This window comes from Schistocerca americana, chromosome 1, assembly GCF_021461395.2.
Source record: "Schistocerca americana isolate TAMUIC-IGC-003095 chromosome 1, iqSchAmer2.1, whole genome shotgun sequence".
Lineage (NCBI taxonomy): Eukaryota > Metazoa > Arthropoda > Insecta > Orthoptera > Acrididae > Schistocerca > Schistocerca americana.
Window position 1 is genome coordinate 729100996 of NC_060119.1, and position 25773 is coordinate 729126768.

The following is a 25773-nucleotide window of genomic DNA, read 5'->3' on the forward strand; positions in this document are numbered from 1 at the left end:
AAAATCAGAAGAAACAACCACTTGGTGCAACAAAGCATGCATTAAGTGGTCGCCATCGAATAATTCAAATTGTAACAGCGGACAGAAATGCCACAAAGCAGCATACCACTCAGCAGTTCAGTGCTACATAGCAAAAACCAGCAAGCACAATTCTAAACCACATAGAAGCTCCGGACAAAAATATGGGACCACCAAAAGCATACCTCATTACCTTGCCTAATACAGTGTATGAAAACTGCTGGCATTCAAAATAGCTTCTTGTTGCCTCGGAATTGGTAAATACAGGTCCTGCGTGGTTTTCAGTGGACTCTTATACCACTGTTACCGCAGAACAGTGACAAGTTCAGTTAACAATGATGGAAGTGGTTATCGATCACGCACCCTTCTCTCCGAACCAGAAACTGGCATTCAACACCACGACTGCCTCACATAATCACGATATCACACTGGACTGGATTTCTTCCCGTCTGTCAAACATTGCAGCTACGTTTGACTCACCGGGTATTTCGTGATTTCGTGTATCAAGCTCTATTGGCTGTATATCCCGACCATGAAGACTTCAGAGCCCCTCCCTCCCCCCCCCCCCCCTTCTGCAGATCAGCATTGATATCTAATGAAGCTCTTGCGAACTAGATACAAACCCATCTTTCGTAATTTCATCCGCGTTATAATGTCCACAACTTAACCCACGACCAAACCCCTCCCATCTCCATCCCCTTCCCTATACCCAATTCCCACACCCCTTTCTAGAAATAATAGAAAATAATTAGCGGCTTTAATATTTTGCGTTATAATTATTTCCATCACACTATGCTTTTGGTACGTCAGAGGTGCCAGTGTCTCACGCAGCAATAGGAGTGCTATGCATATCCAAGAATTCAACTTATCAGGATACTTGCTGTTACTTATGAGTGCGTTCGCATATCAGTAGTGATACTAAGTAACCTGCTGTACGTGTAATAACATCAGCTGTCCTCACGTGTTGGCCTGTATGGATGGCTAAACGTTGCTCCTGATATGTAAAATCGGTAAGCGGATCTAAATCCCCTATTCAGTCACTCGTTGACCACGATGGCACCGAAACAGAGGACGACCGAAGAAAGGCAGAAATACTGAATTCAGTGTTCCGAAACTGTTTCACTGCGGAAAATCGTAACACGGTCCCTGACTTCAGCCGTCGCACGGACGCCAAAATGGAAAATATTGAAATAAACGATATCGGAATTGAAAAACAACTGCTATCACTTAGTAGCGGAAAAGCATCCGGACCAGACGAGATACCCTTAAGATTCTACAGTGATTATGCTAAAGAACTTGCCCCCTTTCTATCAGCAATTTATCGTAGATCGCTGGAAGAACGTAAAGTACCTAGCGACTGGAAGAAAGCGCAGGTCGTTCCCATTTTCAAGAAGGGTCATAAATCAGATGCGAATAATTATAGGCCTATTTCGCTTACGTCAATCTGTTGTAGAATAATGGAACATGTTTTGTGTTCTCGTATTATGACGTTCTTAGATAATACAAATCTCCTTCATCATAACCAACATGGATTCCGCAAACAGAGATCATGTGAAACTCAGCTCGCCCTATTTGCCCAAGAAATTCACAGTGCCGTAGACACTGGCGAGCAGATTGATGCCGTATTCCTGGACTTCAGGAAGGCATTTGATACGGTTCCGCACTTACGTTTAGTGAAAAAAATACGAGCTTACGGAATATCGGACCAGGTTTGTGATTGGATTCAGGATTTCCTAGAAGAAAGAACACAACATGTCATTCTTAACGGTTCAAAATCTGCAGATGTAGAGGTAATTTCGGGAGTACCGCAGGGAAGCGTGATAGGACCTTTATTGTTTACAATATACATAAATGACTTAGTTGACAACATCGGTAGCTCCGTGAGGCTATTTGCAGATGACACGTTTGTCTACAAGAAAGTAGCAACATCAGAAGACTCGTACGTACTCCAGGAGGACCTGCAGAGGGTTAATGCATGGTGCGACAGCTGGCAGCTTTCCCTAAACGTAGATAAATGTAATATAATGCGCATACATAGGGGCAGAAATCCATTCCAGTACGATTATGCCATAGGTGGTAAATCATTGGAAGCGGTAACGACCGTAAAATACTTAGGAGTTACTATCCGGAGCGATCTGAAGTGGAATGATCACATAAAACAAATAGTGGGAAAAGCAGGCGCCAGGTTGAGATTCATAGGAAGAATTCTAAGAAAATGTGACTCATCGACGAAAGAAGTAGCTTACAAAACGCTTGTTCGTCCGATTCTTGAGTATTGCTCATCAGTATGGGACCCTTACCAGGTTGGATTAATAGAAGAGATAGACATGATCCAGCGAAAAGCAGCGCGATTCGTCATGGGGACATTTAGTCAGCGCGAGAGCGTTACGGAGGTGCTGAACAAGCTCCAGTGGCGGACACTTCAAGAAAGGCGTTACGCAATACGGAGAGGTTTATTATCGAAATTACGAGAGAGCACATTCCGGGAAGAGATGGGCAACATATTACTACCGCCCACATATATCTCGCGTAATGATCACAACGAAAAGATCCGAGAAATTAGAGCAAATACGGAGACTTACAAGCAGTCGTTCTTCCCACGCACAATTCGTGAATGGAACAGGGAAGGGGGGATCAGATAGTGGTACAATAAGTACCCTCCGCCACACACCGTAAGGTGGCTCCCGGAGTATAGATGTAGATGTGCTCCCCGCTCTCCTTCCTCTCAAGCTGTCACAACAAAAGATGTGTCGGCAATCGGAGTGTCGCTGCCAAGCACTGCGAACAGAGGGCCGTGGGTAGGGACGCGGCTTATATCGTCCTACTGAAACAGTGCGGAAGTATGGATTAAACACAATGAAAATTGTAAGCACTGTATTCATTACTTTGAATTTATCATGCACCACATATCAACCAATAGGATCATATTGACAAATACGATTAAGTTAGAAAGACAAAGAGTAAATATTTTCCCTAATTCGCGTAATATTCTCCAAATCAATAAGTATGTAGTACTACAATCTTTCTGAAGTAGCTTATGTTCTTCTTCACGGTTCAAGCTATCTCGGTACCAAATTTCATCGAAATCAGATCAAATAATAAATTTAAACGTTATGCACGATGTGGCAGTTTTTCGCGCCTCTTAATGCTTATGACGTCATATATCATGAACTATGTCTCAAACAATGATATAATTTTGCAGGTACATTCAGTTGTATAAGTGAACACTGCCTCAAAAACTTGTCGCGAATACAGTTAGTAGTAGAAAGGTAATAAATTTAAAATGCATAAGTGCATACATACATTTTTATAATATGTGATCCGACTTTGGTGAAATAAAGCGTAGACGCCGGCCAAAGCTATACTCAAATCACCGGCAAAAATCCTTCAAAATTGGTCTAGCAATTTTGGAGATAAGCGCATACAAAAAAGAAACGGACTCGACGGTTGTACAGATTTATTAATAGTATAACTGTGTTATTTTGTTTCATTTTAGCAGAAGATTAATGTCAACACCGTCAAACCACATCCAGAATGGCTCCTTTCAAAGCTGGTGGAAAGCCTTCGTGCAGATGATGAATTTACTTCTGAGTAGCTTATGTGAGTTAACAATGAAAAGACTGGAACGGGAAAAGAAGCTCACACTGTCATACTGACAGTGTCTACCCGCTGCACAACATCTGCGACCAGCGGGTAGTCTCAGTACAGGGGCTCCTCCAACGCACGCAGTAGGTGTCCAGCATTGTGAGCACATTGCAGGTTTGTCAACATTAGAGGAAACAAATACAAGACGGATTGTCGACAAGCAAACTTCCAGCAGGCGTCACCAGGGATACTAAGCTCGCCACAAGCGGAAGGTGTCCTAGCGACAACGGCACTGAAATCGCACCACTTGAGTACACCTGTGGTCACGTGCACGCAAAACACAGCGCGAGTATCCCTCCGCCTGATGGCTGTTTAAGAATCTGCTAGATAGCAAGCAGGCAGCCCTCAAGCTCACACTTACGATCACGCTCTGGGCTTACGCCGGCCGCACCTTACGGCCCGTCAATCACTCTTGGCTACATTATATTAAACCTTGTTCTTTCTGTGCTTGTTAATAAAACGTCACATACATGCTACTCGGGAGCTCGTGTTTTATTGCGGGCAGCCTACCACAGCAGTAACACGTTGGACTCGTATTCGGTAGGGCGACGGTTCGAATCTCAGTCCGATCATCTGGGTTTAGAAGTTTCTTTATTTTCCTAAATCACTTAAAGTAAATGCCTGAATGGTTCTTCAAAAGGATATTGCTGCTTTCCTTTCCTCATCTTCACGAACTCCAGCTTATGTTCCGCTTCTAATGACCTCGTCACTGAGAGAAGAAGTATAGACGTTCAGCATTACTTAAAATATTGATTCTCTCTTTCTCTAACTCTACGGTAGGGTGTTGTGGTAACACGTGGTAAACCCCTTGACGACCTGCTTCCACGAAGCAGTCTTGGACATGGTGACTTACTTACTACAAGCTCACACTTACGATCACGCTCTGGGCTTACGCCGGCCGCACCTTACGGCCCGTCAATCACTCTTGGCTACATTATATTAAACCTTGTTCTTTCTGTGCTTGTCAAGCTCTTGAATCGTAATCCTCCTTCCCTCTTGGCGTCGTAGGTGCTACCACCCATTTTTAAGTGGCTTGCTCATGAATGAATTCTTCTGCTTACTTAAACGAAGGCAATACTTTGAGTGTACAGATTGGAATTCCTTTGTCAGAGCCTAATGTTGAGGAATCAAATACAATGTATCATAAAATTACGATAACATAAATAACAGGCGAAAAAAGTTTGATATTTTTGGAGTATTCGAATGTTATTATATGGAAGAAAACGGATATCAGTTTTATTGGAGGCATAATAAACGAAACAACGGAAACAATAAATGTGGAAGGCAGAACGAGAATTTGGATCCTATTTATTCCGAATGAAGCCCCAAAGAATCGATCTATACAGCATCTCACTCGACAATGTAAGTCACGATAATGGGACATGTGCCAAGTCATCTAGAAATAACTTGTCCTGAAAGGGAGAATGGGCTGGAGAAAATGTAAATAGATGTGACGAGTAGGTGGCATAGCATAAACTATCGAGAACGTTGAGCTAATTGATTAGCAGGCATAGAAGTTTTGTTACTCGACAGCCTGGTAACTGCCAATAAACGTGTTTAGTTTTGTCCTGTTGTGATGACATACAAGAACCTTTAAAAGATTTCTCCCTAATAAAAAAACCATCACCTATTGCCTTCTGACAAAGTAACCAAAACATTTCAAATGATTTTGGTTGAGAAAAGTCGAGAGTCTTGTTCAGTTACACGTACTGTTCATGGTATTCGCAGTAATCTTCTATGTCACCACATTTCCAGAGCATCAATTCTGAGACGATTCACCGTATTCATCGTCCAAGTTTCTGCTGTGTAGGTCAAGACAGCGAAGTTTAGAAGTCGGACGAGGCTGAACTTCGTCTTGGTAGTGATGAAGGTGTCCTTCCAGATGCCAGCAAGTTTTGGCGTGGAATTTCTCGCAATCGAAAAATGCCTACGGAGCTGAGGCTCGTAATCTCCAGTATCAGTGACACTCATAGCCACTGACTAATTAGTCAGTTGTCATTAGAGCCATCTGTAATCATCACTTTGGTCTTTGTGCTATTAATTTCAAGACCATGCTCTCTACTTCTTTCGACTGACGTTCTCATCATGTTTTCCAGTTGTTGTTCATCTGTTATAGTTATCAGAGAATCATCTACGTACCTGAGATTGTTACTTTTTCTTCCTCCTACAACGATGCCGCCATATCAGTGTTCAAGAACCCCTCTCATAATGTGCCCACTGAGTGCACTGAACAATAGTGAAGAAAGGATGCAACCTTGTCTCACGTCGACTTTAGTAGAAAGGATGTCGGAGAAGGTGTTACTGATTCTTACTGTAGCTGTGTTCGGAAACTACAGATGCCGGATGAGGTGTGCCAGATGTCTCGGCGTGCCCATCTCGATGAGAATAGTCTATAGCTTTGACCATTTCATCTTGTCGACAGCTTTCTTGTAATCTACGGAACACATGAGCATTTTGATATTATACTCCCTTGTCTTCTCTAAGAGCAGCTGTATGGTTGGGATTTGCTCACGAGTTCCCTTGCCTCGAATAAACCCAGTATGTTCAACTGATACTTGCGGAGGTACGAAGGGCTCCTGCCTCTCGTTCAATACAGTCATCTCGATTTTACTTGTTTGGAAGATATTGATACAATATTTTCTATTCTTATGCATAGTCAAGTGGCTCTAAGATGGTCTACCGCATACAATTAACGATACATATCTTGAAAGGTGCATGAATTGAATGCTTCACGTAAAAACAAAAAAAATATTAGAAGTACAGGAACAACAGGAAGTTGATAAGATGACTGTAATTATCGTAAGAAGTAAACGTACGAGTTTGCGCATGTCTAACATTTACTAGTGTGCTCATAAAGTGTGCACATGCTATGATCAGGCTACTTATTTACTTTAAAGTAATAGCTATAGGAATCATTTACAAGGGCTTTTTGAGGTTGCTCACTGACGCATGTTTTAAAGTGTTACTTACCAGCAATATTAAGAACTTCACCGTTAGTTAAGAGCTAAGTCAATGGAAAGCACAAATTGTAATTCTTTTGTCGCCTGAGAATTCTGACTCCTAATAATTGGACCTCATGTACGATTTATATGGTTTTACTTTCGTTACTTATGACAAGTCGTTAGGTTAAAATTAACTTTGAACGATAAACTCTCTTTTGAACCGGCGTTTTAAATGCCGCCTTACCAACATCAAACAGCGTAGCCGATCAGTAAATTACAGCTTTCGATTGTATTGTAATGAAAGACAGACCAGCCGGAATAAACAATCCATGACATACAAACAGCGTCACTTGTGATCAGTGTCCTAGGAATAGAAGGGTATCTTCACTATGTGGAGTGACAAAGAGAAGCGTATTTTTATAGGATAAATCCGAAGTGCACCGACAAGTTCCAGAGGTTATTTGGGGAGATTTTCTGAGTATTTTGGTATAATGGACCAGTGGACTTCTGTGACTTGTTACTATAGAGTAATTACATTTCCTTTGATTCGTCACTCTCATCTATTTTTGTATCTGTTTTGTGCTGAATGTGCAACAGTGCAAACGACGACGCTTTCAGCTGTGCGACTTGTTTGGAACAAACGTATTCCATTCTCTGAGGGTGCTTGCTGTTGACAACAGTAAGGCCCACTAAAGCTTGCATTCAGTACTGCTTCTTTCTGTCTCGGGTTTGTCTTTCCGGCTGTATCAGTTGTATATTAACAGTGGTACACAGCAGTATGCGTAGTTTTGCCTATGAATATTTCATCGCTATGCATATTTTGTATTGGTTCAGTGAACGCAGAGAAAGAGATTTTACTATTAAGGGAAAAAATTACGTTTGTTGTCTGAGGGTTGTTGCGTTACACTGGATATTATGTTATACATTTTACTGATCGCATACTATGGTCTTTTACCGTTCTGAAGATATATTCAGAAAAACCCGAAGGTAAATGGAGCAGAAGTACATTACTGCTATATAATGAGCCCTTTGTCCCATAATGCTCATAAAATATTCCAGACTAGCCTCAGAAATTTTGTCAGCATAGTTTGGGTTCTCTCTGTGGACGATGCATGCGACACGTTGCCAGAAAATCATTTGCGAGAACCATTCAGCAAGTTTCGGAAGCCAAGTGTGGGGCTTTTAGGATACCCAAAGAGAAAGCCACTGGCACCCTTCTGGAACAGTGGAGGGATGGGGGAAAAAACACGGGGCAACAGACAATCACCTGCAGACGGCTGCCTGCTCTGATGGAAACATTTAATCTGTAGCGGGGAATGGCTCAGAAAGGTGCCAAAACTGCGGTGCCGAAAAATGATAGATTATATCTGGAAATTAATTTTAATCTGCGTTTATTTTGTAATATTACGAACGGCTCGGAGGAAAAAGACAGGGAAAAATGCAATATTTGGGCTTTTCGTTATCGGAGTGCTTGACTGCAAAAAGCTAGCATTCTACATAGGCGTCAAAAACCTACACATAGCAGTGTAGAACATGACAGAGGGTATTTGCTAACTTAATACCGTTAATAGGTGCGCTGGTTTTCCATTTATGAAGCGGGAATCGACAGGGAGATACTGATATGATTCATTTGCGCTACAGTTAGTTCTAAACACACTTCCCTTACCTTTGTTATAGTCTGTCTGTAAACTGAAGAGCGAGCAGCGCTCTTGGTGGGGGAAGTGGCCTTTCCCGGAAGAACGCTGCCACCGGGCTACAGGGGCACCCAAAATCTGTTGCCCGTTACCTGTGTAGCGCTGTAGATCGGCGTGCAGTGATATACGTCGTTTCTGTTCGTGGGATTTTAGTTGCCAGTGTCAGTATACTTACTGATATACTTCGATATAAACGTCTAGCATTGTAAGAAAATGTGCAGAATACGAAGAAGAGGAGGTATTTGCGGAGTAACAAGCTTTCGATCGTCTCTAATGTTAGTACAGCGTATGTTAAAGAGGCGACGCAAAAAGAACTGTTGGCTAATATTACTACTCCCAACCAAACGGCTGCAATTTAGGCAAATGTCAGCCTCTCCCAATAGGACGCATAAAGAAGAAACGCGGAAATAAGCCGCATGGTTTACTTGAATCGCCACGAAGAAAATTAATAATTTTGTGAGGAAACCCATCGTTATAGAAAGTTTCAAAATCACGTAAAACCTTTGATGCTGATGGAACACTAAATCTCTGTCTCGGTCACTATTCACCCGATTCTAAGTCATATTGCATAAAACATGTGCGCAATAGCTATTGTAAACTCTGCTGAAATTTCCTTCGAAACACATACCCTGATTCTGGGCTTCCAAGCAGAAAGCTTGACATAGATGTGCGCTTACATATTAACTTTTATTTTTTGCTAAGAACTTTGTGAGTCTACAGCAATGTTATACTCTTCAAAATATTCCCCATTTCATACTACACACTTGTGCCAGTGCTTTCTCCAATTCCTGAAACACTTTAGGAACTGTTTCTTCGAGATAATTTATAGGTCTTCTAACTGCACATTTTTAATCTCATCCATACTTGTAAAACTGCTGCTCTTTAAGACCCACTTTGAAATGTTTATACCACTTGTATGCCCTTGGTTTACTCATAACTAGTTCACCAAAAGCAATATTCAACTTTTCTAAAAATTTCATACATTTTATTCCATTCTTACAACAAAATTTGATACAGATTCTCTAATCTATTTTTATACAAAACAAACAATCGTTGATGCTACCAAAACACATTAATCCTTTTGACAACTAACAACAGAGTAAATAGCCAACATTCATAACATTGTACACATACTTTAGAGACATGTTCACGAAAACAGTGACAAAAAGGTAGTGCAAATCGGACTAACACACAAAATTATAAATTTCTGCTTACTTTTTAAACACTCTTCATGTTGCAAGAATTGTTAAGTTTCAATACAGTCCTTCAAAGAAAACTTGTACCTTTCAGTAGAAACACAAAGTAAGAATAAGCTTTAAATTCTACAGATTGACTGAATTACGTGCGGTTCGTTTTACAAATAGCAATAGAGGAACATATACCATATTCGCATGAACAGGCATTCGGTTCTATGTTTGTAGTAGAATCCTGACTTCCATTCTTATGTTAATATTATTTACTCTATTGTTTTATTTCGAAAGAATATATCGTCTTTTATATTCCTTATGGTCTTAATGCATTTGTCTAAAAACAAACGCAGCCGAGACGTATCTGTGTACGGCGTCGCCACAGATCGAAATCGCGCGCCGCGGCAGGGCCGGTACTACGTTGTGAAACAGCTTGTAGAAGCGCCTTGTGACGTAGCTGGGTTGGCAGAGTGGGGACTCGCTCGCTCGCTCTTCAGTTTACCGACAGACTATACTGAAGTGTGTGTATTTTTGCGTGGATGAAAACAAGAATTAGGAGCCCCTAAACGAAAGTCTATAAATATTGTTTATTTATTTCTCTCTGCTATCTTTTTATGACTCTTACAATTACGCTGTGCTCAGCAAACAATACAGACACCATACCGTGACCATTTCTTTGTACGTACCACCGTAATTCCGTATGGTCAAGATTTATTACTGGATTATGCACACTTGTATTATTTAAGACCTGAACGAAGTAGAGTGGAATGGTGTGATGTTGAAATGTCAAACATGTTTTCGGAAAGTATTGCTGGCCTTCTCATTCAGATTCACGTTTTCGTCTTTTCCATAACTCGAAGTAGTACTGCTGCTCTATTTGATAAGAGGAAAGCGTTCTGTGCTCGCTCCCTCTCTTGAGCAACCCGCGTGGCCTCATCCGTGCAATATTTTTACAGCATGCGGATGGTTTCACACCTGATGACTGAGGTAGCATCACCGTGGCTAAGCGTGATGCTACTCGAGCAACAAAATGTACAACCGAGCAGGTGAGGCTATCTTCGGGCGTAGCCAACCACGGAGAAGTGACACTCCACGCGAGCACGCCCTCCTGCTCTTCCAGTTGCTGGTTTCAGAGATGCAGAGTTCAGCTGTACCTGATCTGTCTCTGTCAACGACCGCCGATGGTGGCTGCCTCGCTCTAACGAAAAAAAATGTGTGTGAAATCTTATGGGACTTAACTGCTAATGTCATCAGTGCCTAAGCTTACACACTACTTAACCTAAATTAGCCTAAGGACAAACACACACACCCATGCCCGAGGGAGGACTCGAGCCTCCGCCGGGACCACTCACTCTAACGTAACGCCGCTGCTGCCGCACAGCTCCCAAACTTTTCAGTTTATTCGTCTACATCTACGTCTGTACTCCTTAAGCCGTGTGGTGGAGACTGCATGGTACGCCTGGCCCATTCACTTTTTCTGATTCCCCTCACCACCACCCACCCTCAACACCCCTTAGTCCATTCACAGATGGTGCGCTGGAAGAAAGACTGTCGGCATTTCCTCACATGAGTCCAGCTTCAGTGTAGTGATTATTACGCAAGATGTATAGGTATTAGGAGTATAGGTAGGTATATTGTGACAATTGTTTCCTTATCACGCACGTACTTCAGTGGGTAACCTTGTTTTTCTCTGCGTTTAACAGTCTTCCCGCAGACGCATCACCTATCACCTACTTTACCACATGATGTTTCCGGCAGGGTAGCAACTGCGCAGCAAAGATGGCCACGCCTGTCAGTATGGACTACCCTCTTGAATCCAGGCATCCGCACTTCAGTACCTGTCATGCTGGGCAGGGGAAAATAAACATTAGTGGATTTCATGCACTTAGAGCACTGCAACCCTGTAGCGAATTCGCAAGAGTAGCGTTCGTCTACGTCACTCGCTATGCACGCTCATGCGGAAGCATCCGGCTGAGAGTTCATCTACTTGGTATCACGTGGCGGTAACTCACCGAGTGTTGGGTAACATCCTTCCAGAACCTCGTTGACTCTCTTCCTGCACATCCACACTGAAAAACCTGGTTACTCAGGCTCTGACCGGTGGTCACGTAAATATGACTGCACCGTCTGACTGCCAAAGAAACGTGAAAGAAATCGGATCACGAGTTTCAAATGATATTATGGTGTAAAAAGAAAGTATTATTTGCAATCTCATTTGAGAAGTGAATTTAAAATGTAATCACAACGAATTATTTGCCAAAAACTACAGTTTTTGCTGATGAAGATTGTGAGCTGAAAATCATATATCGTTATTGTGATTAAAGACGAATTCAGCAGTGCATTGAATATGCAGAACAGATTTTCTTTGGTGTCGCAACTGCAAATCTGCGAGAATCAAATGGGGTTTCTGATGAGATGTTCGGAAAAACAGTTGTTCTGAACACTAATTTAAAATAAACAAAGAACTGGAGCACTGGACTTCAGATTTATCTATTATTCTTAAACATATTTATTTACAAATGACGAATAAGTGCTTTTCTTCGTGTAAGTGAATAATGTTACGAATAATATTTCTGATTCACGAATTAGGATTAAAAATTTATATCTGTATTCGTTATTCGCATAAATTTCGGCTACCTCTGATGGTAAGCGATGCGCATGCGCACACTGCAAATTCTCATTCCATGTGGAAGTAAGTGCGGGAGCGCGAAATCTGTGTGGCTACGAACAAACCCTCACGTGGCTGTGCTCACACCGCTGCCATTATCACCGGTAACCTTCGGCGATCGTAATAGCTACAGTAATTAATCCACAAATGAAGCAATTACTGATGTCATGTTCTTCAGTACACTGTCCTCAGTCATCACCAGAAATAAATGCACTTATTCCGCAAAATCCTGTGCGATAGGAGAAGCAGTATCCATATTTTGAAGATGTATTCCCACAATTTTTTGAGCAAGACACTCTGCAATGCTAGTTGTCTCTCTTCTGATGTCTGCAGCTGCAATTTCTTGAGCCTTGCCGTGATACATCACCAACACTCACGCTGAATAAATAAACCAATGACGAAACGTGCGTGTTATATACTAATCTTTTGTACCCCTCTGGATAACTAAAATCGGCAAGAGTCTCAGAAAGGTGAATAACACTGAAGAATTTGTGGAACCAGTTCTTTAGTATCGAAGCCTACCATATGACTTTCGCAAATAAGACATCCGAATTCCGTATATTTATGTCATCGTCCCTCCTTGAATCTTTCGCAAATCAGACATTCGCATTCCGTATATTTATGTCATCGTCCCTCCTAGAATCACTCCTAGATTCCAGTAACTGATTGCCGTTGCGTAGTCAAACGGCATCTGATCTTAACGTCTATTTATCTGCATCACATTTCATTTATTTATGTTTATACCCACCTCCTAATCTTTGTAACAGGCATTCATCATATGCCTTGCCTAACGATGTTACCTCCTTGTACACACTTACATCGTCTGGAGACAGAGTAATCGAGCACTGACATTACCCGTCCTATCATATACAATATACACTGACTGACAAAGAGGACATGGTCAGACGTCAATGTAATTTCCTGCCCGGACTACCTGCGACAGGTAGAAAGGCCCCCAGTGTATTTTGTCGTTGTTCGCGTTTTGTGATCCAATCAGGTCTAGTAGGGTATATAGTACAATGGGCGTGAACAGCGTCGAACATTGAACTGTGAAGGATATGGCGATGTCTCCTAAGCGTGTGAGATAGCGCAATCAGCACCTGACACGAACTGAAAGAAGTCTCATTGTGTGTGGTTCCGTAAACTTTCCCGGCGTAATAATTGGTTGTATTCATGTCGGGTCTCCAGCTGAAACATGTCGTCATCTGGACACAACATTTCAGCGATCCACCTGGGCGCCATCTTCACGTGAGTAGGCCGTCGCCCTAACTCGCCGGAACTAAAATCAAATACGCCGCGTCGGCTCCTTTATACACTGCCGCGGCGGAAATATTGTCTCCAGATGACGATATGTTCCGGTTGGAGACCCGACATGAATACAGCCTCATTGTGTGTCTCCACTTGAACGGCTGGTCGAGTCATGCAGTATCATATATGTGGGGCATTCAGATGTGACAGTTGCCCGATGATTGACTGCACGGGAATGTGAGGACAGGCATGCTTCTCGATAAGGTTCCGGTCGACCACGTCTGATCGCGACATGGGAGTATCACTTTATTGCGCTCCAAGCACATCGTAGCCCCTTCTCATTTGTGCCTGCCATCTGACAACAAGTAAAGGGCTCCTTGTAACATTCCGTGTCACCCCACTCTACTAGACGAAGCTAACAGCAGCCAGAATAGGAAATTATCGTGCTGTTCTTAAGCTGGCGTTAACACCACAACTCAAACGGCTGCGTTTGGAGTTTTACCGTAACTCGGAAGTATGGATTGCTTATGAATGACGTCACATTGTCTTCAGCCATGAATCACTGTTCTGCACTACCCAGATGGGCATCATCGAAGCAGATGGTGGTAACTTGAGGAAAGGTCCCATTCTACTAATGTTTTGGAGAAGCATGTCAGTATTACTCCGGGCGTCATAGTGTGGGAATGCACCAGGTGTTACTTCAGGTCACGTATGGTAGTTATTGAGCAGACTATCACGCCACAGCAGTATGTCACGGCCATACTGCAACCTCTCAGGTAACAGAATCGTGGTGTCGTTTTCCAGCAGGACAATGCTCGTCCAAACATGTCTGTGTAGAATCTGCGTGATCTGAAGGTATTCCCGTGGCCTACAAGATCACCACATCCGTTCCATTAGAACTATGTGGGAACAGCTCAGCCTGAATACTGTCTAAGAGTGACATTGTACAATAGTATAACCAATAAAGGAAACGTGACAGATACATGTGGCACTATATCATTAAAAAATGCTATAGTATGAAGTGCTAAAGGCACAAAATGATAAATAAGTAAACGGCATAATGGAAATATATCAAAATCTGTCATTTGCTTGTTGTAGTTTTGTCACAGATGTCTCTAGTCATATAACCAGAACCCAATTGCCTTTGTGTAGCTATTACCTCTACAAATATGCGTTATGTAAACTTCTCTTTGAGCCCGCTCTAGTTAGTCTCCTGAGTCCTAAACTGCATTACTGGTATTGCAGTTTACATGGGGTTGGTCTTCGTTAGTTGATTTGAAACCAGGGCACGGCTGATAGTCGCTACAGACCATGACTGTAGTAAGGCATTTCAGTGCGTCACTTGCATGATTATAACAAGTATGTACTAATTTGTTTCAGCACTCCGACAACAGTGAAAATGACTGTTAACATTTGAACTGACTGAGACCTGTTTGATTATTCACAGTTACTTAATAGGTGCAAATATATTTGTTTAGTATCAGTATGTTCCAAACAGCTATACCATATATCTCATTGTTCTCCAATAGCTTCGTTCTTCCACTCGTATTTCCCAACCTTTACTTGAGTTCAGCGCCATCTTTTCTTGATCTCCACCTAATCTCATTGGTGACTATCATATTTTTGCATACTCTTCTGTTCTTTATCTCCGGTACATTTCTGATAGCTTCTTTCTCAATATTCACATCCATTATCCGTCTAAGTCTCATCACAATCTGTTAACAATATGGACTTCTGCATTCATTGTTCTTTACCCGAGGAATTGATATCAGTCTTCTAAAGCAAAGCTCTTCACATAATACAAAAGTTATTAACCCCCCCCCCCCCCCCCAATGTAACTGGCACTCACAAGTTTTAACATCTTTTAACCATTATTCCGTAACTGTGTTCGTAGCTAAACTACTCTAGTTGTCACTGTAGTCTTCCGTCCGAAGAATTGTTTGATGTAGCTCTCCATGCTACTGTATCCTGTACAAAACTCTTCAGTTCCGAATAACTACTGCAACCTACATTCTTCTGAATCTGCTCATTGTAATCATCTCTTGGTCTCCCTCTACGATTTTAACGCCCCCCCCCCCCCCTCCTCCCATACACTTTCCTCCTGTACTAAGTTGATGATCGCTTGATGTCTCAGAATATGTCCTGTCAACCGATACTTCCTTTTGGTCAAGTTGTGCCACAAATTTGTTGTCTCCACAAGTCTGTTCAGTACCTTCTCATTAGTTACGTGATATACCCATCTAATCTTCATCATTCTTCTGTAGGACCATATTCCGAAAACTTCTATTCTCTTTTTCTCTGAACTGTTTATCGTCAATGTTTCACTTTCATTCATGGCTACACGCCACGCAAATACACACAAGAGTCAAAGAAACTGATACACCTGCCTAAAATCGTGTAGGGCCCCCGCAAGCACCCAGAAGTACCGCAACACGACGTGTCATGGACTAGACTAATGTCTGAAATAGTGCTGAAGGGAACTGACACGGTGAATCCTGTGAAGCTGTCCATAAATCCGTAAGAGTCATAAGGGGGTGGAGATCTCTTCTGAACAGCTCCTTGCAAGGCATGCCATATATGCTCAATAATGTTCATGTCTGGGAAGTTCGGTGGTCAGTGGAAGTGTTTAAACTCAAAAGAGTATTCCCGGAGTCACTCTGTAGCAATTCTGAACTCGGTGGTGTCGCCTTGTACTGCTGGAATTACATAAGTCTGTCGGAATACGCAATGGACATGAAGGTATGCAGGTGATCAGGCAAGATGCTTACAGACGTGTCACTTGTCAGAGTCATATCTAGACGTATCACGGATCCTATATCACTCCAACTGCAAACGCCCCACACCAGAGCCTCAACCAGCTTGAACAGTCCACTGCTGACAAGCAGAGTAAATGGATTCATGAGGTTGTCTACATACCCATACAAGTCCATCCGCTCGATACAATTTTAAACGAGACTCGACCGTCAAGGCAACATGTTTCCAGTTATCTGCAGCCCAATATCGGTGTTGACGGGCCCTGACGAGGCGTAAAGCTTTGTTTCATGGGGTCATCGCCAGCCGCTGTGACCGAGTGGTTCTAGGCGCTTCAGTCTGGAACCGCGCGACCACTACGGTCGCAGGTTCGAATCCTGCCTCGGGCATGGATGTGTGTGATGTCCTTAGGTTAGTTTGGTTTAAGTAGCTTTAAGTTCTAGGGAACTGATGACCTCAGATGTTAAGTCCCATAGTGCTCAGAGCCATTTATGAACCATTTCGTGCGCTCATCAGGGGTACACGAGTGGGCCTTCGGCTCCGAAAGCCCACATCGATAATGTTTCGTTGAGTGGTTTGCATTCTGACACTTTTGATGTCCTAACATTGAAAACTGCAGCAATTTACGGCAGGGTTGTACTTCTGTCACGTTGAACGAGTCTCTTCAGTCGTCTTTGGTCCCGTTCTTGCAGTATCTTTTTCCGGCCGCAGCGATGTCGAAGATCTGATGCTGTACCGGATTCCTGATATTTACGGTATAGTCGTGAAATACGGTGATGCTGTGCCCATCGCTCGTGCACCGACTATAACATCACGATCAAACACACTTAAATCTTTATAACCTGCTATTATAGCTGCAGTAACCGATCTAACAACTGCGCCAGACAACTGTTGTCTTGTATAGGCGTTGCCGACTGCAGTGCCGTATTCTGCCTGTTGACGTATCCATGTACTTGAATACGAATGCCTATACCAGTTTCCTTGGTGCTTCAGTATACTTTAGAAAAGACTTGGCTCTATATTTAGTGTTAACAAATTTCTCTTCTTCAGAAATGCTGTTCTTGCCATTGCCAGATTACATTTTATGTGCTCTACCTCGGCCATCATCAGATATGTTGCTCCCCAAATAGCAAAACGCATCTACTATTTAAGTGTCTCGTTTCCTAACCTAATTCTCTCAATTGGACTATATTCCCTCATCCTTGTTTTGTTTTTGTTGATGTTCTTTCAAGCTGATGTCCATTCCGTTCAACTGTTCTTCGAAGTCCTTTGCTGTCTCTGACAGAATTACGATGTCATCGGCAAAACTCATAGTTCTCATTTCTTTCCCTGAACTTTAAATCCTACTCCAATTAGTTCTTTAGTTTCCTCTGGTACTTGTTCAATGTACAGACTGCACAAAATCGGGGGTAGGCTACAATCCTGTACACTCACTTCTCAACCCTTTCATGCCTCTCGTCTCTTATAACGGCCGTCTGGTTTCTAAACAAGTTGTAAATAACCTTTCGCTCCATGTATTTTACCCTAGCTACCTTCAGAATTTCAAAGAGAGTATTCCAGTCAACATTGTCACAAGCTTTCTTAAAAGTAGGTTCGCCTTTCCTTGACCTATCTTCTGAGGTAAGTCGTAGGGTCAGTATTGTCTCGCGTGTTCCTACATTTCTCTGGGATACAAACTAATCTTCCCCGAAGTCGACTTGTATCAGTTTTTCCATTCTTCTGTAAGGAAATAGTGTTAGTGTTTTGCAACCACAACTTATCAAACTCATAGTTCCGTAATATTCATCCGTGTCGGAATTGGAACTGTTACATTCTTTTTGAAGTCTGAGGGTATCTCGCCTGTCTTATACATCTTGCGCACCAGATGGAAGAGTTTTGCCATAGCTCTCTCTCCCAAGGCCATCAATAGTTCTGACGGAATATCGTCTACTCCCCGGCCTTGTTCCCACGTAGATCTTTCAGAGCCCTGTAAAATTCTTCTTGCAGTATTACATCTCCCATCTCATCTTCATCTACATCCACTTACCTTTCTATAATATTACCTTCAAGTTTATCTCCCTTGTACAGACCGTCTATATACTACTTTCACCTTTCGGCTTTCCCTTCTTTGCTTAGGACTGGTTTTTCGTCTGAACTCTTGATATTCATGCAGCTGTTTTCTTTGCCCCAAAGGCCTTTTTCACTTTCCTGAAGGCATTATTTGTCCCTCCCCTAGTGAAATATGCTTCTAAAACCTTGCATTTATTCTCTAGACATTCCTGCTATGCCATTTTGCATTTTCTGTCAATCTCATTTTTTAATCGTTTGTATCCCTTTCCCTTCTTCGTCTGCTTCATTTTTATAATTTTTTTCCTTTCAGTAGTTAATTCAATGTATCTTTTGTTATCCAATGATTTCTACCAGGCCTTGTCGTTTTACCTATTTGAACCTCTGCTGCCTTCACTATTTCATCTTCATTCGTCTTCTAGTGTATTCGTTTTCCTTGTTCTATTCAACCGTTGCCTATTGCTCCTTCTGAAACCCTCAGCAACCTCTGGTTCTTTCAAATTATGCAGGTCCCATCTCCTCAATTTTCTACGTTTCTCCAATTTCTTCAGTTTAATCTACAGCTCATAACAAATAAAATGTGGTCAGAGGCCCTCTTCTTCCCCTGGAAATGTCTTACAGTTAAAGATCTGGTTCCTAAATCTCAGCCTTACCGTTATACAATCAGTCTGAAACCTTCCGTTGTCTCCAGGTCTTTTCCACGAATAAAACCTGCTTTTATGATTCTTAAACCAATTGTAAGCGATGATTAAATTGTGCTCTGAGCAAAATTCTACCAGGCGGATTCCTCTTTCATTTCTTTCCCTGAGCCCTTATTCACCTACTTCTTTTCCTACGGTTCTTTTCCTACTATTGAATTCCAGTTCCACATCGTAATTAAATTTTTGTCTCCTTTAACTATCTGAATAATTTCTTTTATGTCACCATACATTTCTTCAACCTCTCATCATATGAGGAGCTATTTGGTACATAAACTTGTACTGCTGTGGTAGGCGTGGGCTTCATATCTATCTTGGCTACCGTAACGTTTTCAGTATGCTGTTCATGTAGCGTACCTCTGTTCCAATTTTCTTATTCATTATTAATCCCTCTCCTGAGTAAGTCCTGTTTGACTCTGTATTTATAACCCTGTATCCACCTGACCAGAAATCGTGCTTCTGTCACCGAACTTCACTAATGCCCACTATATATAACTTCAACCTATCCATTTCCCTTTTTGAATTTTCTAACGTACCTGCCCGTTTTAGGGATATAACATTCCACGCTCCAATCTGTAGAACGCCCGTTTTGTTTCTCCTGATGAAGAAATCCTCCCGTGTAGTCCGCACCTGAAGATCCGAATGGTGGACTGTTTTACCTGTGGAATATTTTAACTAAGAAGACGCTCTCATCATTTTACCATACTGTAGAGTTGCATGCCCTCTGGAAAAATTATGGCTGTAGTTTCCCCTTGATTTCAGCTAAGATAAAATATTAATTTCATTACTGTACAATTTATAGAAATTAAATTGATAAACAAGTGGGAAATTAACTGGAAACAAGTAATCCCTATGGTTTTGGCCTTGACATTTAATTAGGGAATCATCGAAAGATGAAAATTTAAACATTTCTGTAATTTCTGTGGCTCAGCGGAGCTAGTTGTGTTCCCGCACATTAGAGAGTGAGAACAAATTGTTGCAGCGAACTGATATCAGTTTGAGTGAGTAACTTCCAGTAGGCTGATTTAAAAAAGAAATTGACCAGGTGCGAGTAGGCCTCGCGCACTGAGGGTTCCATGCAAAGTTAATTATGCCTATAGACAGTTCATGAACTGTGGGACTCGAGTATTTCGTCGATTTTCGGCTGTTATATACATTGATACTGATAGGATGTCGGTCCCAGGGATTCTGAAACTTTCGTGAATGTTTCAAATTCAAGCTCAAAGTCTAATAATTCAAGATAACTGAAATACTTTTTGTCAGGTGTAATTACAAAGCAACAATTTACATTTTTTTCCCTCTACTTGTAATGTAAAACCTTTCTTCGTGCCAAGTTTCTAAATTATAAGTCAAGAGGAAATACGCTACAGGTTTTAATGAGTTTGTGAATGTCAAAGTATGTGACATAAATGGCGGTACCTTTTGACTGCATTGACTTAGAACCTTAACATTGTTGCTGTGTCAAAAGACTATAGACCTCAGTATGAGATATTAATTTCAGCCTGATATGGCTACCCGTCCCCACGAAAAAGACGTCTTTACAGACGGATGGACAGTCAAATAATAAATGACAAAAAAGTATTTTTTTCGTGTTATATACAATTTAGAATTTGTCACTTTACTTGTACTGTGAAATCTTTCTTCTTGTCAGAACGGGATGTACTCTATTGTTGTTGATGAATGAGTTTTCGAGTATCAGTAGACATGACATAAATGCCGTATCTTTTTATTTAATTGATTTAAGAGCTAACGTTTATTTTAACGCCATGGAACCATTGACCGTAATATGTGGCATAACTTTCAACTTGATACTCTACCTGCTGCTGAGAAAAAGAAGTTTGAACAGTTTGACAGACAAACAAATAGACAGACGGACGGACAACAAAGGCATCATATAGGGTTCCGTTTTTACCAATTGAGTTACAGAACCCTAAAAAAATGACGAAAAATAAAACTTTGTTCGAAACATGCGATGATCACTAAAAACAGATGAAGCACCAAGGGATTAGCGGCGAGCAATTTTTTAAAGACTACCTGACACACTAAGCTTCCACACCTTAACCACTTTTTAATTTCCACAGAGTTCTTGAATGCCGTTAGAACGTGTGCTTGAGATCCTTTCAGAGATTTGCATCTAAACGACAGCTTAGGCCCTTAACCCACACCGATTAGTTCTCAACGCTGCCTGCGTTGGTGAGTGTGCGGCAACGAGGCCCGGGCTGGCCAGTGAGGAGCAGAACGGGATGATGGCGGAGCGTGTGCCGTCCACACGTAACAGAGTTAGGGGCGGGGCCGCTACCCGCGTTGCACAGGGCAGCGCAACTTCCCCGTAGCCGCGGGTGGCAACGTGTGGCGGAGCACTCAGCGGCCGAAACAGGCGGAACACGATTGCGGCCGCCGAGTTCGCATAAGCTGCCTGCTCTTTGGCGGACCACGTCGCTGCTGACTGGCCTAAGCGGGACTAGGTGCACGGGCCTGAGGCTAGTGACAAATAGATTACTCCACCTGCTGACTACTGGCTCTGAGCACTATGGGACTTAACATCTGAGGTCATCAGTCCCCTAGAACTTAGAACTACTTAAACCTAACTAACCTAAGGACATCACACACATCCGTGCCCGAGGCACGATTCGAATCTGCAGTCGCGCGGTTCCAGACTGAAGCGCCAGAACCGCTCGGCCACCGAGGCCGGCTCCCCATCACACCGATCATAGCTCCTTCGTTGTAGTTCAAGACAAGGCAATTACATTCTTTTTCACCTTCTTTGTTGTTTCTTCATTCCTCTCGCTCAATATAGGCGGGGGTGCACTGTCAGCAGTACAAACATTCCATTCGTCACGCAAACTAAAAACAGAAAGAAGAAAAGGGCATTCTGAAAGATAATACCTCCAAAATTTTTCTGTGAAATCCATTAAATTAATAAAATTTTCCGGGCTGTTATATCTTGGCTGAATGAATGTCACATGTAAACCCAACGCTTCGTCCCCATCTGCAGACGACATTTTCATGGAGGGGTACGATACTGCAGTGCTTGCGTTCTGATTACTATGCAGAGTTCCTTTGGACATGCATGCACGCCCAAAGGAACAGGCACTGCGACGACTACAGCCGTTATGAAATACATTAAATGTCTTCGCAGTTGCGAATAAAGACAACCATCAGCTGTAGAATGGAATGAGGACAGTGAACATTTCTGCCGGACGGGGACTCGAACCCAGATTTCCCGTGTATCGCGAGCGATCGCCCTGCCATTTAGCTATCGGTGCACGACTCACGGCCAAACCAAAACTTCCATACGTCGTCAATCATGTGTCTACGACCTGTAGTCGTACATCCAGGTCAAACGTATTACTTGAAAATTGCTTGCTCGGTATCGGCAGAGAAATGCGATAATGCAGTGCCTGTGTTATTCTGATTACGATGCAAAATTTCTTTGGACATGCATACATTTTCAAGGAGAGATCGTAGCTTCTTTGAGTGTCCGATTCACACCTTGGCTTGAGTATCTGCAGCAAAATTCCGTTAACGCACGCTCCTGCGCAGTGGCATGACGTCACATGCTTTGAATACCCGAGCGCAATTGGCCGTCGATTTCTGCCGTCCGCTGTTGCTTTCGCCCCACGGTGGAAGACTAGTACACATTTTCTTTAACACTGGTTCAAATGGTTCAAATGGCTCTGAGCACTATGGGACTTAACAGCTGTGGTCATCAGTCCCCTAGAACTTAGAACTACTTAAACCTAACTAACCTAAGGACATCACACACATCCATGCCCGAGGCAGGATTCGAATCTGCGACCGTACCAGTCGCGCGGTTCCGGACTGCGCGCCTAGAACCGCGAGACCACCGCGGCCGGCTTTAACACTGGGATTCAAATATCATTCAATTTCTTGCCCCCCTCTTTCCTGCTGAAATTCCTGTGGTGTTTTAGAATCTATATAGGCACACTGTATCGCCTGACATGTTATGCGCTTGTGGCTGCCAGTACTTGAGTTTTATGGAATTGAATGTGGTGGACTCCTGGCTGCAAAACATGTGCCGTAACAGCTGATCTGTCAGTCTCCCCCGTCTCACAATTGCTCTTGTACTCTTCCTGTCGTTTTTGATCATGATTTTTGTAGTATTTACATACACAACCACACAATATCCTCCGCAGATGGGTTTAAATGCGAAATCCATTCAACCACGGCATAACAGCCCGGAACATTTTATTTATTGTGACATTAGTGGTCGTGAAAGTTTACATTTTACAAGAAAACTCTTAAAGCTTTTCAAATAAAATAAACGTTATTTTTGCAAACATGACTGTGTGGACGATGTGGCGTATTCTACACCTTATTTTAGATCTATGTGACGACGCTGTGCTGAGTATATTTATGTGTTTTGACGATGCTATTACGGCCTTATCACTTTAGGACATGGTGTAGAAAAGATGGTCATTACTGACTGAAACCGGTAATCGTCAAAAGATTTGATATTGTGATCAAAGACTGGAATAAAAAACATTTACACATTTATTTCCAAACATAGTCACTCTGGCGACGAACACATTTCTCACAACGACAGACCAGTTTGTTGATACTATCACTGTAGAACGTTTGAGTTTGTTGACGTTGCTACAACTTACCTCTGCCCTCAGCACTTCATCACTATCAGAGTGAAGTCCTCGAAGGTGTTCTTTAAGTTTCGAAAGCAGATGCAAATCGGATGCTGTCAAGTCGGGACTGAATGGAGGATGGTCGATGACAGTGAAACCAAGATGTTCCAGCGCTCGTGTGTGGTCTGGCATTGTCATGCTCAAGCAGAAGGTGCTCCAAGTGGGAACGAACTTTTCGAGTTCGGAATTCAATTGCAGAACTCTTTTTCTCACGCAGCTACCTAGTTGCGTTACACACCGACAATGTTTCACGGTACAGTTCGGAAACCACTGGCGACAGAGAGCTGCAAGCATGTAGAGATGAAGATGAAGAATTTTATAATGTTGCGGTGTTAAATTCATTAAAAGAGGTTTGATAAAGGTGATAAGGATAGCGTATACAACATTCACTGCAACAGTTGTACTGCGAAAAAAGGAAGGAAGATTAAGGTTTAACGTCCCGCCGATGTCAACGTCATTAAAGAAGGCGTACAAACTCGGAATATGTTAAGTATGAGGGGAGAAATCGATCAAGTCCTTCCAAAGAAACCATCCACGAATTTGCCTGGAGCGATGTAGAGAAATCGCGGGAAACCGAAATCTCGATGGCTGGAGACGGATTTGAACAATCGTCTTCGCGAATGCGAGCCCAGTATGCTAACTAGTTCGTCATCTCACTCGGTTGTTGTAATGCGAGCTACATCGGTCAGATTGGTAGGTCCTTCAAAGTGATGGTTTCTTCACCGAAATCAGCAATTAGAAGAAGAGAAAATGTTGTTGAACTCAAGCCTTTGACAAGATCTATAATAGGTGGTTTCCAGTTCAAGTTCTGAAAAATATGAAGAGTGTACATTGCATACGTAGGAGTTATGAACAACCAGTATCTCATCTTTCCTTCCCTCCATGTTCTGTTGTTATTGTTGTTGATGTACTGCACAAAACTAAATCCCAGAATTGAACCTTGTGGAATCCCAGTAGTAATTTGTCCCCATTCCGAAATAGATTCATCATGAGAGCTTAAGAGCTGCCTCGTACGACCTATTGCTTCTTATCCGTTGAATATGAAACGATTAGCATAGAGCATACCGAAGAGACTACTAGAAAGTCCATACAGGACAGCCAAACGTTTCACAAATGCTAGCAGTCCATGCCGATAGACGCAGTGATTAGTTTCAGTTGATCGTGGCACGACAAGGAGGAAACGAACGCAGCTCAACGCCGAAGAACGAACAGCTTGTGCGCTCCAATGGGTCGCATTATATGGTGGCTCGCCGACTAAAATTCAGCCCAGAGGATAGGCAGTTACGGTGCTATAAAAATAAAAAAAATTGTTCAGTTGGCTCTGACCACCACGGGACTTAACATCTGAGGTCATCAGTCCCTAGAACTTAGAACTACTTAAACCTAACCAACCTAAGGACATCACACACATCCATGCCCGAGGCAGGATCCGAACCTGCGACCGTAGCAGCAGCGCGGTTCCAGACTGAAGCGCCTAGAACCACTCGGCCACAAGGGCCGGCAACTCAATCGTCCCTGAGTTCATTAACACGCCCACTGACAAAAAATTTTCCATTGACCTGTGCACTGAGGGAATGACCGTTACGGGGCATCATACAGCTTAAAGATGCAGTGGATAACCCAGACACTGCTTTGCCTCTTGATCACGGGATCCCGTTTTCGATTCCCGTCCGGGTTGGGGTTTTCTTTGCCGGGGACGGGGTGTTTGTGTTGTCATCATTTTACCATCATCATTCGTGACAGTGGCTAGGTTGGATTGTGTAAAAATTGGACTGTGTAAAAATTGGGTCTTTGTACGGACGCTTATGTCCGCGCAGTTGAACGCCCCACAAACCAAACATCATCATAAACCCAGACACTTCTTCTGAACTACATTCATCCCGTTCGTATATTAAGTCTACAAAATCACATAATTAGTCAGAAGACCATTCTACATAAAGTGAAGAAAATACGGGGTGGGCACCAGTTGGTTTTGTGCCCTTCAGCACTTCAAATGATAAGGCCAGTAAATACAGCACGCTAAGAGCCGCGCGATACCTGAAATGCGCCGGGCTAGTATAGTTGAAACCACTTAACTTCATCATAATATTCGCATCACATGTATGGTCAGCAAAAATGTTCACAAAAGTGAAGAGGTTAATTATAACTTGATATGGAACTTAAATAAGTGATAACCTCGTCTGAGTACCAAATGTGAAGAATTCCTAAATTAAAAAAC